Raw genomic sequence first — 14,066 nt, 5'->3', positions numbered from 1 at the left:
GAGGGGATCCTTACTACCTTTTCCTTCCCTTACAAAGAAAAAACAGAGACAAGAGTCAAAGAGGTCTTTCATTTGTAACTTTTCATCACAGAAATGTTCATCATGGAGAAGCAGAGACAATAATACAATAAATCAGAACTCTCGTAAGCCTCTCTCATCGTCAACACTTACCAGTTCAAGGCCAATTTTATTTCATCTCTTGCCTTCCCTCCCTTGCCATACACTTAACCCCCATCCTGACCCTTTGGGTTATTTTGAAACAAATTTCAGACATTATATCATTTCATCTGTAAATACTTCAGTACCTATTTCTAAAATATAAGAAGATGAGAACTTTTTTTTTTAAGATTTTATTTATTTTTCAGAGAGAGTGCACAAGCAGGCAGGACTTGCAGAGACCAGCAGGCAGAGGGAGAGGGAGAAACAGGCTCCACACTGAGCAGAGAGCCCGATGCAGGGCTCGATCCCAGGACCCCAGGATAATGACCTGAGCTGAAGGCAGCCACTTAACCGATTGAGCCACCCAGGTGTCCTGAGAACTTTAAAAAAAAAAAAAAAAAAAAAGCATAACTGCAATGCCATTTAAGAAAAAAATAATTTCTTAATGTCATCAAATATCCAGTCAGTGTCTTATTTCCCCCAATTGTCGCAGGTTCTGTTTCCCTGTGTGTTTGTTTTAAAGTCAGTCGGTTTGTCCAAGGCAGGATCCAAGCAAGGTCTTCCATTGCCTTTGGTTGATAGAGCTCTTAAATCTGTTTTAATTTATTGCCTCTCCCTCCCTCTCCCACCACTCCCCATCTACCACACCCTGCACTAGTGGTACATGTTGAGACCGTCTTTCCAAGCTCTAGTAAACAGGCCACTGCTTTCTGATTCCCAGTGGTGACTCATCTCTCCAGATAAACAAATGGCAGCCTACGGGAGCCCCTCTTTGAGATATCACTTTTTGAGGTATTCTTGATCTTGGGTCCATTTTCAAGTATCAAAATTTATCAAAGAAAGACACTCTGATTACACACTATACTGGAGGAGATAGAAGTCAATTTCACACTAGAGTTGATATTAGTTTTTTAAAAAGTCACTATTGGGGGACGGTTCACGAAAGTCAATAAATATTTTGCTCCATTGACACTGCCCTTGGTATCTCTTTTAAATAATAAATATGAAACGAGAAAGCGTTTCAACAGCAGTACACATCCGCTATATCATGGTGACCAGGGCCCTTCTTCCTAACCCTCCTTCGGTTTTTGTTTTTGTTTTTTTCTTATTTTCTCTCTAGGAAGTGGGATAAAACTAATAGCTTCTCAGGAAAATTCTCCCTGAGGCCTTTTCCCAAGTACTTCCCCAGCCGAGGCACATCTGGGGAGAGTCGGTGTGAAGTGAAAACACAGGCAGTCACTGATATCTGTGAATTTATTTAGGTCATCGTGATGCTATTAGCTGCGGGGTTTTGACAGGATTGCTGTGAGATCTCCTCCCAAGGCTAGCGTCACTTAGGACCCAGGAGGAAGCACATTCTCGGGCCCTGTTTACTCGTCAGACCTGCCCCCCCTTGGGCTTGCACTTCACCTTGGCACTTAACACCTGACCAGAGTCCGAGTCTGGGGGTGATGTCAGCTTGGAGGTGTGAGCCTCATTACTGGTTTTCCTATGGTGCCTGCCTGGGATTTTGTCCGGCATTGGAACAGGCAAGAGTTCAAAGCACATGGCGCCTTTTCCTGACTCGAGTCAATTAAGGAGGGACTCCACGCCCAAGCAGGCCTGGAAGGCCAGGTTGCTCAAAGGGCCTTGGCACAGCAGCTGGAATAAAACTAATAAAAACAACCACGAGCAATCTGTGAAAATGTCAAGGCCAGCACAAACACGCTGACCCTCGTAAACCTTGAGGTGAACTTGGAGAGGCTGGCCCACCCGGCCTTCTGGATGACAAAGCAGGGAAGGAGGCTGAGGGCTCCTCGGCAATTGGTGGGTCTTTCCAAATGCCCCCCATGCCTGGCCCCGTTGGCCTCTTCTGAGGTGGCTCACCCCAGGGGATCAGACATCTGGGCCATCCACCCTTTCTTCTAGGTAGACCCTCTTTCCACACACAACTTCCCGCTGTGATGAATGGACGCGTAGCTTCCAGTACGGGTGGAAGCCTGCAAGCCAACGGGCCGGTTGAAGAAGGAGCCTCTCTAGAAAGTGTGATGGGTACGCAGCTCCTCACGCCCGTAAAGACACCGAGATCCTAAAATAAGTAAATGTGAGGAGTCCGGGCACCACGTTCACCCTTTCTTCTCCTCGCTCCGTCCCTATAAATGGTCCGGGCTGTACTCACCACTGTGGACACAAGCAAATGCCGCTGGCAGGATGCATGGCCTTTCTGTAGACACAGCTGCAGAAGCCACAGAAAGTCACAGAGATGATGAAGGGACGAAGACAGAAGCTCAGTCATATAGATACAGGAGGACAGCCCGGACCGCGGTTCTGTGACTACCGTAGGCACTGAACCAAATGACCATTTCAGGACACCCCCCCCACCCCCACCCCCGCCAAAGTCAGTCAGACTAAGATGAGGAGAAACTAAGCTAAAATTGGAAAAAGGAGAATAAGGAAGATGGGCTTTTGTTACTTTTTTTTTTAATTGACGCAATTTCCAAATGAGCGGTTTCTTTTCAAGTGCTTTCGTGAGGATGTGGTTCTCCTGGGGGCAGGGGGAGGGTGGGGGCAATGGAGGGAAGGGGGGTCTGAACGGGAAGGGGGCTTCCTTCCGGGGTGCTGGCAACGTTGCCCACATTTCTAGCACGGCATGATGGTCACAGCGAGGTGTGCTCTGGGATCTATCACAGAGTTTCGTTGTACATTTCAGTATGTGGGTAACGGTTCACCTTTATATATATGTACTTGTTTTCCAGATGAATAGTCCTAAATAATACACAGTTCTGAAAAGAGTTTTGCCAAAGTTTATTTTTAAGTACTTTCCTCTGATGGGCGCCCCTCAGAACTCTCTGTTCCTTCAAGTGTGCCACTCAGCTACCTGTTTCCAAGTCATCTGGCATGACTGTTGGAGAAGCAGAGAGCAGGGTGCCACCAGCCCAACTAATACAGACTTAGAGGAAGGGGCGGGAGGGGGTGAAGGGTGAGGGATCAGGGGTGGCGGGGCAGGGGCGGCAGCTCTGGAGTCCCTTGATCCAGCCAGAAAACCAAGAATGATTTTTCACACCTCCCTTTCACAACTGGCCACATCCAGACACAGGGTGACCTGGCCTTTCGACCACCACCCTTCTCCCCCCTAACTTCCTAATATGGTCCCAGCTCCATTCCTGCCCTCTGCCCACTCGTCCTCCGTGTTTTCTCTAGGACGGTATTTCTCAAACACAAATGTGAGTATTTAACAAGAGACTCCATGTGCTAAAGCCCTTACACACACACACACACAGAGCCCAGCTCCCTAGCTAGGTCTGAAATCTGAAACTGTACCCCTCTAACCCCCTCTCCCTGCTGTGTACCTATTATCCTTCATGCCTCCAACCTGCTCTCGGTTCCCAAAGGCACCACGTTTCTACACACCTCCTTATCTTTGCTAATTGTGTCTCTTCTGCCGGAAAGGCCTGTCCACTCCCTTCTTCTCCTAGCAAAGTCCTACTCACGTCACCTTCTCTACCTTCCTCTACTACTGCCCGAGACCCTGTAAGCTCCCCCGGCCCCACGCTGTGCTGTCCCAGCTGGAAAGACACAGGATATCCCATCCTCCGGAGAACTTCTTTACCAGATTATAAACACCTAAAGAATGGACCGTGCCGTGTTTATCTTTGAATTCCTAAAGCTGGGCTCAGTTTCTGACCTGTAGAAGGTACTCAGTAACCGTCCCTCCACTGAATTTAATTGGCCCTAACAACAGCCTTGTTGTTGTTAGGGTCAATTAAACCTTTTCCTTGGCTCCTCAGCATTGGCTCTTTTACCGAAACTGTTCTCTTTTGGTTCCTTTCCAGCCGTGGTGAACACTTGATCACTTCTGGCCCATGAGATGCTGCTGCTTCTCCTGCAGCCTTGCCTTGCGGGCCTCCTGTCCACGGGTCAGCCTGGGGCCTGAGCAGCCCACGCCGGTGCCAACTATGATGGCCGTTACCTGCCTCACCTGCCAACAGCGGCCACGACCCAGGGCCAGGTGAGCACGGTCACTGGAAAACCTTCCGTCTTTGCCGGCGAACGAGCCTTCTCTGGTCACCTTCCACAGTAGCGGGCAGCAGGTAGAATTACCCTCACCTGGAACAGAGATGTCCGGTAGGAGATGTCCCTCCCTCCCAACCAAACCACCTCTCCTTCCGCAAGCCTCTGCCATCTAGACTTCTCTCTTCCCTAAATCTCACCTTCTTGGAAGTTGCTTTTCCAGCCCAAGAATCATTTCGGAATGCTCTGAGTGCTGTGGGCAGTCACACTGCTCGGGGGCGGGATGGGGGAGGATGTGACTGAGAGCAGGTTCCATGCGACAAGCACTGGGTCTGTAAAGCATTCTATTAAAACATTAAGATAAAGGAGAGCACTTAGAATTGCAGCACGTCTGCATCAAAAAGGATGGTAGGTAAGTGCCCAGGTGTCGTAGAAGCACCTTAGAGATCAACCAGCCTGCACTCCCATTTTACAGATGGGAAACTGAGGCCAGGAGATGGGGCACAGCTTGCCCAAGGTCACACAGCTGGCTCACAATGAGCCTGCTCCAGTCAGGGCTTTTTCCAGCTTCCATACTTAAACTCAAGGACTTACTGGCAAAAACAGACTCCAGGCTTTCCCAGCACTTCCTCCCAGCTCAACTGCTCTGAGGGGGGCTGCTTTTCTCATCCGTGGCCCATTTATTTACAGTGCACATCTGTCCCCTCAGCAGCTGCTGTGCGTGCCTCCTGCTCCGTGCTCTTGGAGGGGTTCCACGTAAGCCATGGTTTCTAAACCAGCACCAGGCGACCCGCTGTGATTTTGTTAAATACAGAATCCTGGTGTTTTCCATTGTTGGTATTTTCCATTTCAGGAGGCTGGGCCTCAGAAAGCTGTAGTCTTGGACTCCTTCACGAGTTCCCCTGTAAGGCAAAATTTCAGGACCATTAAGCCAGCCGTCCTTTCTAGGTCCTTTCTAACCTGATTCTGTGCTTATGTATAATAAGAACTCCCTCACCTCTGATTCCCTGGCAATCCATCATTCCTAATCTAAAAAAAAAAAAAAAAAAAGATACAGTCAGATGTATGGGTGTGTTATCTAGACTTCCAGCAAGAAAACAGGCAGCCAGAAAGACTGTGAAAGTCACTCAAGGTCACCAACAGCCTGCCTCCAACCGTAGGGGAGCCCAGGACTTTGAACGCACTGACCACGAGGTGAGGCTGTCCTATAGAATAAGCCGCAGAAAGCAGACCTGTGACCCTGAATGACTCAGCCGTTGCCCTGCGAGGTGAAGGTCGATTTGTGCCGTGCACCCTCTTTTCACCCATGACATGAGAGCAATAATGTTTGCCTCCATTTCAGGTGACAAAGCTGCTTAGAAAGCACTGAAAGTATAAAAGTGTTAAGAGAAGACACGTTGCCTTTTCCAAACAACTCAGACATGATATTCCCCCTGAAGTGGTTGTGCTGAGTAAAATTTCCACCGAGATCCACACGGTAATGTGAACTATGAGAGCGCTGACATCTTAAACCCCTGTTCATATAACTTGGGCTGAATGGGTGGCCTCACTCAGTGTGGCTAGTTCCATTTATAATTTATTGAAATCAGCCTAATGCCAAGATGCAACTTTCTCTGGTCCGCTGATTTCTCTTAGTCTCCAGTCAAATCCAAAACTGTGTTAATAGACCTTGCAACACGGAAGGGACCTCCGTGGGAGAAGTCACACACCTTTTCAACAATAAACACCAGACTCAGGAAGCTGAAAACTGAGAGCTGGCTGAAGACAGTTGCTTGGGGATCCAAAGGAAGGTTCCTATAATCAGCGCAGACCCCTTGGGGAACACTTAGGCTCGCTTCCTATACCATCCTTGCCCCAACTCCTGCTAATCTACGAGCTGCTAGAAACATAGACTCATTCAGTTGAATGCCTTAGAACTGAAAGCTTAAGAAAGACTGGAGTAAAATTTAAAATGGTTGTATGGGATTTCAATGGCCACCATCTCCTGAGATTTAAGAACTGATAATGCTGAAAATTTTTTGTAATTTATTATGATCTTCTTCCCTGCACATAATGCTCACGCTCAGAGCTCCTTATGGCTTTTCCATTGGTCTGTGGGGCAGAAAGCTCTCACTGATCTTCACATACGTTAGTGGGAAGCCACAGAGAGAACAAGTATGCAGAAATATAGGGGAAAGAAAGAGAGATCAGAGCAAATAGAGCACTGGGACAGGCCAGAGAGAGTGAAATGGACACACTGTGAAACCATAAAGTCATGTATGGAAACCAGAGAAGCAAATGCAAAAACTGAGAAGGACGGAGAAGAGAGGAAGAACAAGACACCTACATTTCAAGGAATGCATATGCCAGGTAGATGGTAAATGCAAGAAACAGTTCTCTATTTCAGATTGGTTTAAGTTGAGGCAGTAGGAGTAGAGGTGAAGGCGGATAGCTTTGGGGGGTGCAGGGAAGAGGAAAGTCATACCTACCATATGCTGTCTAGGGCTAACAGCCCTAGAACAAGGAAACTGCAGCCGTCCTGGTCCACTTGACAGACTAGAATCAACATGGCAGCATGGCTGGTGTCCAAGTCCCAAGGGAGTAGAGGCCATGGTCTCAACTTGAGGAAGAAGAGAGAATTCCCAATGGTCAACACAAATGAGGATCTTTCCACAGAGTGGACTGGAAACTTGAAGGGACTCCACGCTTAAGTTTGCCACCCAGACCAAATGAAGGCCTTCTGGGCTGGCGTGCAAAGCAAGGTGCTCTCGGCAGAGCCTAAGTCTCCAGGAGAGATCTTCTGTCATTACACATAGCATATACCAAACGATCGCTAACGGGTAGCTAGCATTCTTCCAGAATATTGGTTTTTGCACTGGCTTCTGCTTGGGTTCCCCATCAGCTCTGCCATCACTGCAGGCTCCCCAGTGTTCTCAGGCTTCTCTCAGATAACAAGGGCTCCTTCTGACCTTCCCAGAGGGCCTTACCAGATGTCTATCCGTTCATTGAACCTTCATTCATCTTTATTTTATGCATTAGCAATTTTTCACTATAACACCTCTTGGAAGTCATACCACTTCTTTCTCTTATATACATATGTATAATAACTCTTTTACTCAAAAACTCACTAAACAATGAACAAGTACTATTTCTTCATTGGGGTTTCAAACGAAGACCACTCACCAATTTTCTTGACACACAGTTTATTGCTTGGAACAAATTTGAATTGTAAGTCATGCTGGTATGAACCCAAAACATCTTAGTGTGTGTACACATGCTCCAGGAGAGGACTGAGGAATTGCAACATCTATGACTCTGTGACCTTTGGTGTGCCCACACTATTTCCATGTATTTCCAAGCACGTGCTTGTTTAACTTTTATTTTAACTCTGGAAATATCTTTCTGGGCCATAATTTTATTTTTAACCCAGTGAGAATGCAGAAGTCACCAAAAGGATAAAAAAAAAAAAAACAAAGAATAACTACAAGAAAGTTTTAATACATTACCTTTTCTGTAGAAACTGTATTGATTGAACTTTCAAATTGTGCTTATTCTTTTTTTTTTTTAATTGAGTCATCTCTGCACCCAACGTGGAGCTCAAACTCAGGATCCCAATATCAAGAATCACGTGCTCTGCCAACTGAACCAGCCAGATGCCCCAAATTGTGCTTAGTCTTTAACTTAATTTGTTGCCATTGTTCAGTTGCTATATTGTTCTATCTGTGGAAATTGTTTGGTATCTTAGGATGGGATACAACACAGTTTTTCTCACTAAAATGAATAGGGGTTTGTTTGTTTTTTTTCCCATGTAACAGCTTTTCACTTAGCAGCAGAATTTTTAGTCCATTTTAAAGTCACTTAGTGGGAGATGAGTATACAGTGTTCAGGGTACCCTAGGAGACTCTAGAAAGCCAAAGATGAATTGGACCCCGAGCCTGCCTCCAGCTTGTAATCCAGTAAGGAACACTGATGGGTAAATGGACAACTTAGCAGTAACAGTGGGAGGAATGCTCTAGAGAAAGTGCAGGGAGTTTAACGCAACCAGGAGAGGGGGATCTCTCATTGGATGTATGATTTCAAGGTGGGAGACCGTCCTTCCTCCTTGAGCAAAGCAAAGGTACTTGCATCTTATCCCCTTAGTAATTTGCAAGTTTGGTTGTTAATCTGTAACAAAGTAATTCAAGGTGAGGAGTCCTCCATCTGCTGGACAGCTCCACGGACACCTCAAACTCAACTCGCCCAAAGGCCAACTTTGTCCTGACCACAAACTTGTGTCCCCAGTTGTCTGATTCCTGGACCGAAGAGTCATGCTTGCCCTGCCTTGCCCTGCTCCACCTGATCTGATTCCCAAGCCCTGATAATGTTTCATCCTCAGCTTCTCAGAAACTGCCAACTTCTGTCCATCCCTTTGCCCCCCCACCCCCATTCCAAGCCACGTCCTTTCTTCCCTGAGCTCTTACCTCCCTTCCTCTAAGCTTGGCTCCACTCCATTCGGTCCTCAGAATGTAGACACAATAGTATTCCAAAAGTACAAATCTCTGTCTCCTTCCAGGCTAAAGACCTGAAGGGCTTGCCCTTGTCCTTAGGATCAAGGCCCTATGGAGATTCAAAGCCCATGAAGATGTGACTCGAGCTGCCTTTCCCAGCATCAGCTCTCCCTCTTGGGGCCTCCCCACACGGAACTCCTTTCAGTTTCTTATAGGAGCTTAATTTCTCACCTCTGGACTTTGTATTTGCTCTTCCCCCTACTACAACATCCCTCCTCCCCACTCCCCTCCTTCCTTACCTAACTGCCCCTCGGCTTTGTTCTCAGTCCCTCTCTGATGCTCTGACAAGGTGGGAGGCCCCTGTTACGTTTTCTTTTATGGCACCCTTTGATTGCTCTGACCCAGTGTTAATCACACTGTACCGCAACTGATTAGTTTCCTCCCCTTTTAGACTGTAGGACTGGGAAGGCAGGGGTCATGGGTGTTCTAGTCACCATTATACCCCTACTACCAAGTCCAGTGCTGGCATATTGTGGAAGCACAATCTATTGAAGAATGAATGAATGAATGAATGAATGAATTGCTTCCTTCATGAGTAACTACAGAAATTTACCTATAGGCTTTAACTCGGGAAATAAATCTTTAAGAAGGACATTTTTGACAATGGTGGTAGGCATAGGGGAGGTATATCTGAAAGTGCCTTATCCCTCAGTGGGCTCTTCTTGGTCTCTAAAGGGTTGGAACACAGGTCTGGGTTCCCTAGGAGGTGCCTCTGCTTTCTCTCTAGGTCACCCCCACTACCTCCACAGTGGCAGGGCCACACTCTGACCCTTGTAACCACCCTCCCCAAATCTCCAGAATCTTCTCTGAACATCTTCCCTATTCCTTTCCTGTTGGTGGGTTCTTCAGAGCCAATGTGAGGCCTGGTGTCTGCTTCCAGAAGCGGGTCTAGAAAAGCCCAACCCCCAAGTACTGCTGAGAGACCCACTGTTTCCTCTGCACCAGTAAGTTATAGAAAGAACAGTAAAAGATAAATTTAATGGTAGACCAGATATACAAAAAAAAAAAAAAACCCACACAAAAACAAAAAACCCAAAAAACTATATGAATTTTGTGACAACCAATAATACTCACCAGTCAGATCTGTTTTCTTTAAGGGTGAAGGAGGGGGTGACACACTGGAGCACAGGGAGGGTTTCTAGTCAGACTCCCTGAGTTGGCAGAGCAGGGAACCAATTCGTTGACTTCTCTGCTCTTGCTTTTGCTACTGCTGGAGACTGTCAAGGGGGACCCTTAAGCACTTCCCTATCAGCACCATAACGAATTTGTGGTTTCCCAGGCAACTCCCTACACTGGCAAGTAATTCAAATTGGCATAAACTTTGTGAGGAGCCATTTGGCAATGGAGCAGCCCTGGCATTTTCCTCTCAGCTTCTGGTCCCTCCGTGCTCTGCTCGGCAGGACCGACCACATCATCTGCAGGGCCAGAGCAATGTGAAAATGCAAGACCCCTTGCTCAGAAAGGATTATGAATTTCAAGACACTGACAGCAAAGGGCTTCTCTAAGGACAGGGCTCCTTACAACTGCGCAGATCCAATGTCCTCGATCCCAGCTCTGCTGTTCTGTCTCAGTTGGAGCTGGATCCTGCCAAGGACTTTTCCACATTTCTTTGCCATCTTGCTTCCGCTTAGGTTCCTTCAATGGGACGCATGAGTGGGATGGGAGGGGCCCCTGGAAGGCACGAAGGAAGAAAGCATTTGTACACTACTCTGCTTCCATCTATCCATTGACCCAGTTACTCAACTTCTAAGGATTTATATTAAGGGTATAATCAAGGAGTCAGAAAAGATCTAGCCGAAATACTGTTCATTGCATCATTGTCTGTAATAGCAGGACACGGGAAATAACCCAATTCCTAAATATCCAACAATCCACCCATTAACAATAGTAAGATAAGAAAGGTAATGATTCATGGAAGAGAATATAATATAAAATCCAGAAATGGACTGAAAAATGAACAGGAATTTAAATCAATACATAGCAAGGATGCTATAAGAAAGGCAGTTACAGACCAATATCCCTTATGAACAGAATATAAAATTCCATTACCGAGTATTAGCCATACATAATCAAGCAATATATAAAGGGATAAGGCATCACCAAGTGGGGTTTACTCCAGAAATGCAAGGTTGACTTCAGGGTCAAACATAAATTAATATAATTCACTACATTAACAGGATAAAGGCAAAAAAAAAAACAAAACCAACAAACCAGCATATGATCATCCCCATAGATACAGAAAAAGCACTTGTCAAAATTTATGATAAAAACTCTCAGCAAACTAGGAATAGAAGGGGACTTTCTAAATGTGATAAAGGACATCGACAACCTACAGCTAACATCATACTTAATGGTTACGGTTTCCTAGGCAACTCCAAGCCAGGCAGAGCAGTTCAAATTGGCATCAACTTTGTGGAGAGTGATTTGGCAATGCAGAGTCAGCCCATCATTTACCTATTTGCTCCCATGTAAGACCAAGATCAAGGCAAGGATGCCCACTGTCCCTACTTTCACCAACATTTTGCTAGAGATTTTGGTAAGTACAATGAGGTAAGAAAAAAAAAAAAAAAGGCATTATCAGCTCAGAAAAAATTTTTAATAGATCAATAAGATCATAAAGGTATGAGAGGAAGCCATGAGACAGTTATTTCATAATAAGAATATGGAAGACCTTTCTGAAATAACATCTGGAAGTACAGAAAACTGAAAAATACAACAATAATAACATTAAAAACTCCTGCATGGCACAAACACAATAAGTAAAGTGAAAAGGCAAGCGACACATTGGGGAAAATGTTTGTGATCCATGCAGAGAGAGGGCTGATGTCCTAATATAGAAAGACCCTGTGGGGAAAAAATCTTATGGTCTGAAAGAAAAGGGGTAATAACTATGGATAAAATATATATATATATAATATATAAATATAGTTATAATATATAGTATTAATATATAATATATATAATATATATTATATATATATAATCAAAAGCTCTCAATCATGTGAAAAGATACTCAACCTCACCTATAAGAGGTGGAAAATTAAAAGCACCCTAAAATATCATTTTTATTAATCACATCAGCAAAGATCAAACACGTTTTTAACCAACTTGTTGATGGGGATGGGAGTAACACGTGCTCCTGCAGACTTAGGAGGAGGTGTCTATAAACTGGTACAAAGTCTGGAGAAAGCAGTTTGACATCTCTCAGAATTACGAACGCAGGTATCTTTTAATCGGGCATTTCACTTCAAGAACTTCCTCCTACGGCTGCATTGCCCCAGTGTGAACGAAGGTTATTTATGGTAATAATTTTTGAAATTCCAAAAGATTCAAAGTAACCTAAATGCTGAGCAGCAGGGGACTTGTTAAATAAATTAAGGTACATTTATATCAGAATTCTTTTTTTTTTTTTTTTTAGATTTTATTTATTTGCCAGAGAGAGCACAAGCAGGGAGAGCTGCAGGCGGAGGGAGGAGCAGGCTGTCCAGACAAGCAAGGAGTTCATTTCGGGCTCAGTCCCCTGGGGTCATGATCATGACCTGAACCAAAGGCAGATGCTTAACCAACTGAGCCACCCAGGCGTCCCTTATATCAGAATTACATGGAAGCCCTTAAACTTAAGGGAACTACATAAATTGATCTGTAGTGATTGTCAAGATATATTATTATGTTCATAAAGTAAGGTACAGGGATGCCTGGATGGCCCTGTCGGTTGAGCGTCAGACTCCGGGTTTCTGCTCAGGTCCTGATCTCAGGGTCATGAGAGGACACCCCACAATGGGCTCCAAGCTCAGTGCAGAGTCTGCTTGAGATTTTTTTCTCCCTCTGTCCCTCCTGTTTGTGCTTTCTCTTTCTAAAATAAATAAATAAATCTATCTTTTTAAAAAATAAAGTAAGCCACAGAGCATTGATTTGATATTAGCCATTTGTGTTCAATGTAAGCAAGATATATGTATTTGCTTGGATGTACATAAAATACCTGAGGAAGAACTTACCTCCCGAAAAGGGTGGGGGTGTTGTGCGGGACAGAAATATTCCGTTGCTTCCGAAAAAGGTAACAAGAAAAGGGACAAGTTTGGGAAAGAGATTTTGCATTATATAGCCTTTTATACTTTTTTAACTGAACCATGTGAATGTTTACTTATTCAAGAGAGAAATTATCTTTTTAAATAATAAGGTAGAAGAATGTGATGTAGGATATGGAAAACATTCACAGAAAATTGTTAGCTGAAAACGAGATTTTGAAAAGTACAGCCTGATCTTACTTTTGTTTTTTTGTAAATGTAGAGATACAGGGCCCCTGGGTGGCTCAGTCAGTTAAGGGTCTGACTTTTGATTTCAGCTCAGGTTTTGATCTCAGGGTCATGAGATCGAGACCCACAGTGGGCTGTGCAGTAAATGTGCAGTCTACTTAAGATTCTCTCCTTCTCTGCTTCTCCCCCAACACTTATGCACATGCACACACACACACACACTCTCTCTCTCTCTCTCTCATAAATAAGCAAATTGTGTAGCATGTCATAATATGCTAAGTGTCACAGGAAAAAAGAAAACTTAGGAGCGAGCAATCGCAATTGTCTAAATGCAACAGTCAGGGTAGATAGACCAATTTTAGAGGGGGACAGGGGAGCAAAGACTTGAGGAAGTTGTGGGAGTGAGCCATGCAGAACCCTCTCTTGTTTTTTACAGATTTTATTTATTCATTTGAGATAGAGAGCACGGTGTTGGGGGGGCGGTGCTGGGATAGAGGGAGAGGGAGAAGCAGGCTCCCCGCTGAGTAGGGAGCTCAGGTGGAGCTCAATCTCAGGACCCTGGGATTACGACCTGAGCCAAAGGCAGACACTCAACCAACTGAGCCACCCCAGCAGCCCATGCAGAACCCTCGTGGAGCGGAGTTTCCAGGCAGGAGAAAGAGCCTGGATAAGGACTTGGACAGTTACTCAAGGAGAGATGGGGAGCACTGTGGAGATCTGAGCAGAGGAGGTACCTGACCTGGTATGGGGGTCAAGGAGAGCACTGTGGTAGTTGTGTTGAGGAAAAAAAAGAAGCCAGGACTCAGTGGGAGCACGGAGAGCAGCTAGAAGGCTCCTGCAGTTAGCAACCCGAGAGAGGAAGGTGGTCGTGAAATTGACAAGTGCAGATTCCGGATATATTTGGAAATCACAGCTGATGGGATTCCTGAGGGCTTAGCCGAGGGGTATAGATTAAGGAACAGAATGAAGGATAACTCCTCAGTTCCTGGCCTGAGCAACCAGAAGCACCGGGATGCCTTTTCCAAAGATGGGAGGGCCTTGTATGAAGCCATTGTAGGGAGAAATAACCACTAGTTCCATTAGAATATGTTAAGTTTGAGATGCCTGCTAGATAATCAAGTGGAAATGATGAATTGAC

The sequence above is a fragment of the Lontra canadensis genome, unplaced genomic scaffold, assembly GCF_010015895.1.
Source record: "Lontra canadensis isolate GAN:19392208 unplaced genomic scaffold, GSC_riverotter_1.0 scaffold31, whole genome shotgun sequence".
NCBI lineage: Eukaryota > Metazoa > Chordata > Mammalia > Carnivora > Mustelidae > Lontra > Lontra canadensis.
The sequence above is the reverse complement of the archived record's forward strand: the minus strand, read 5'-3'. Positions refer to the sequence as shown.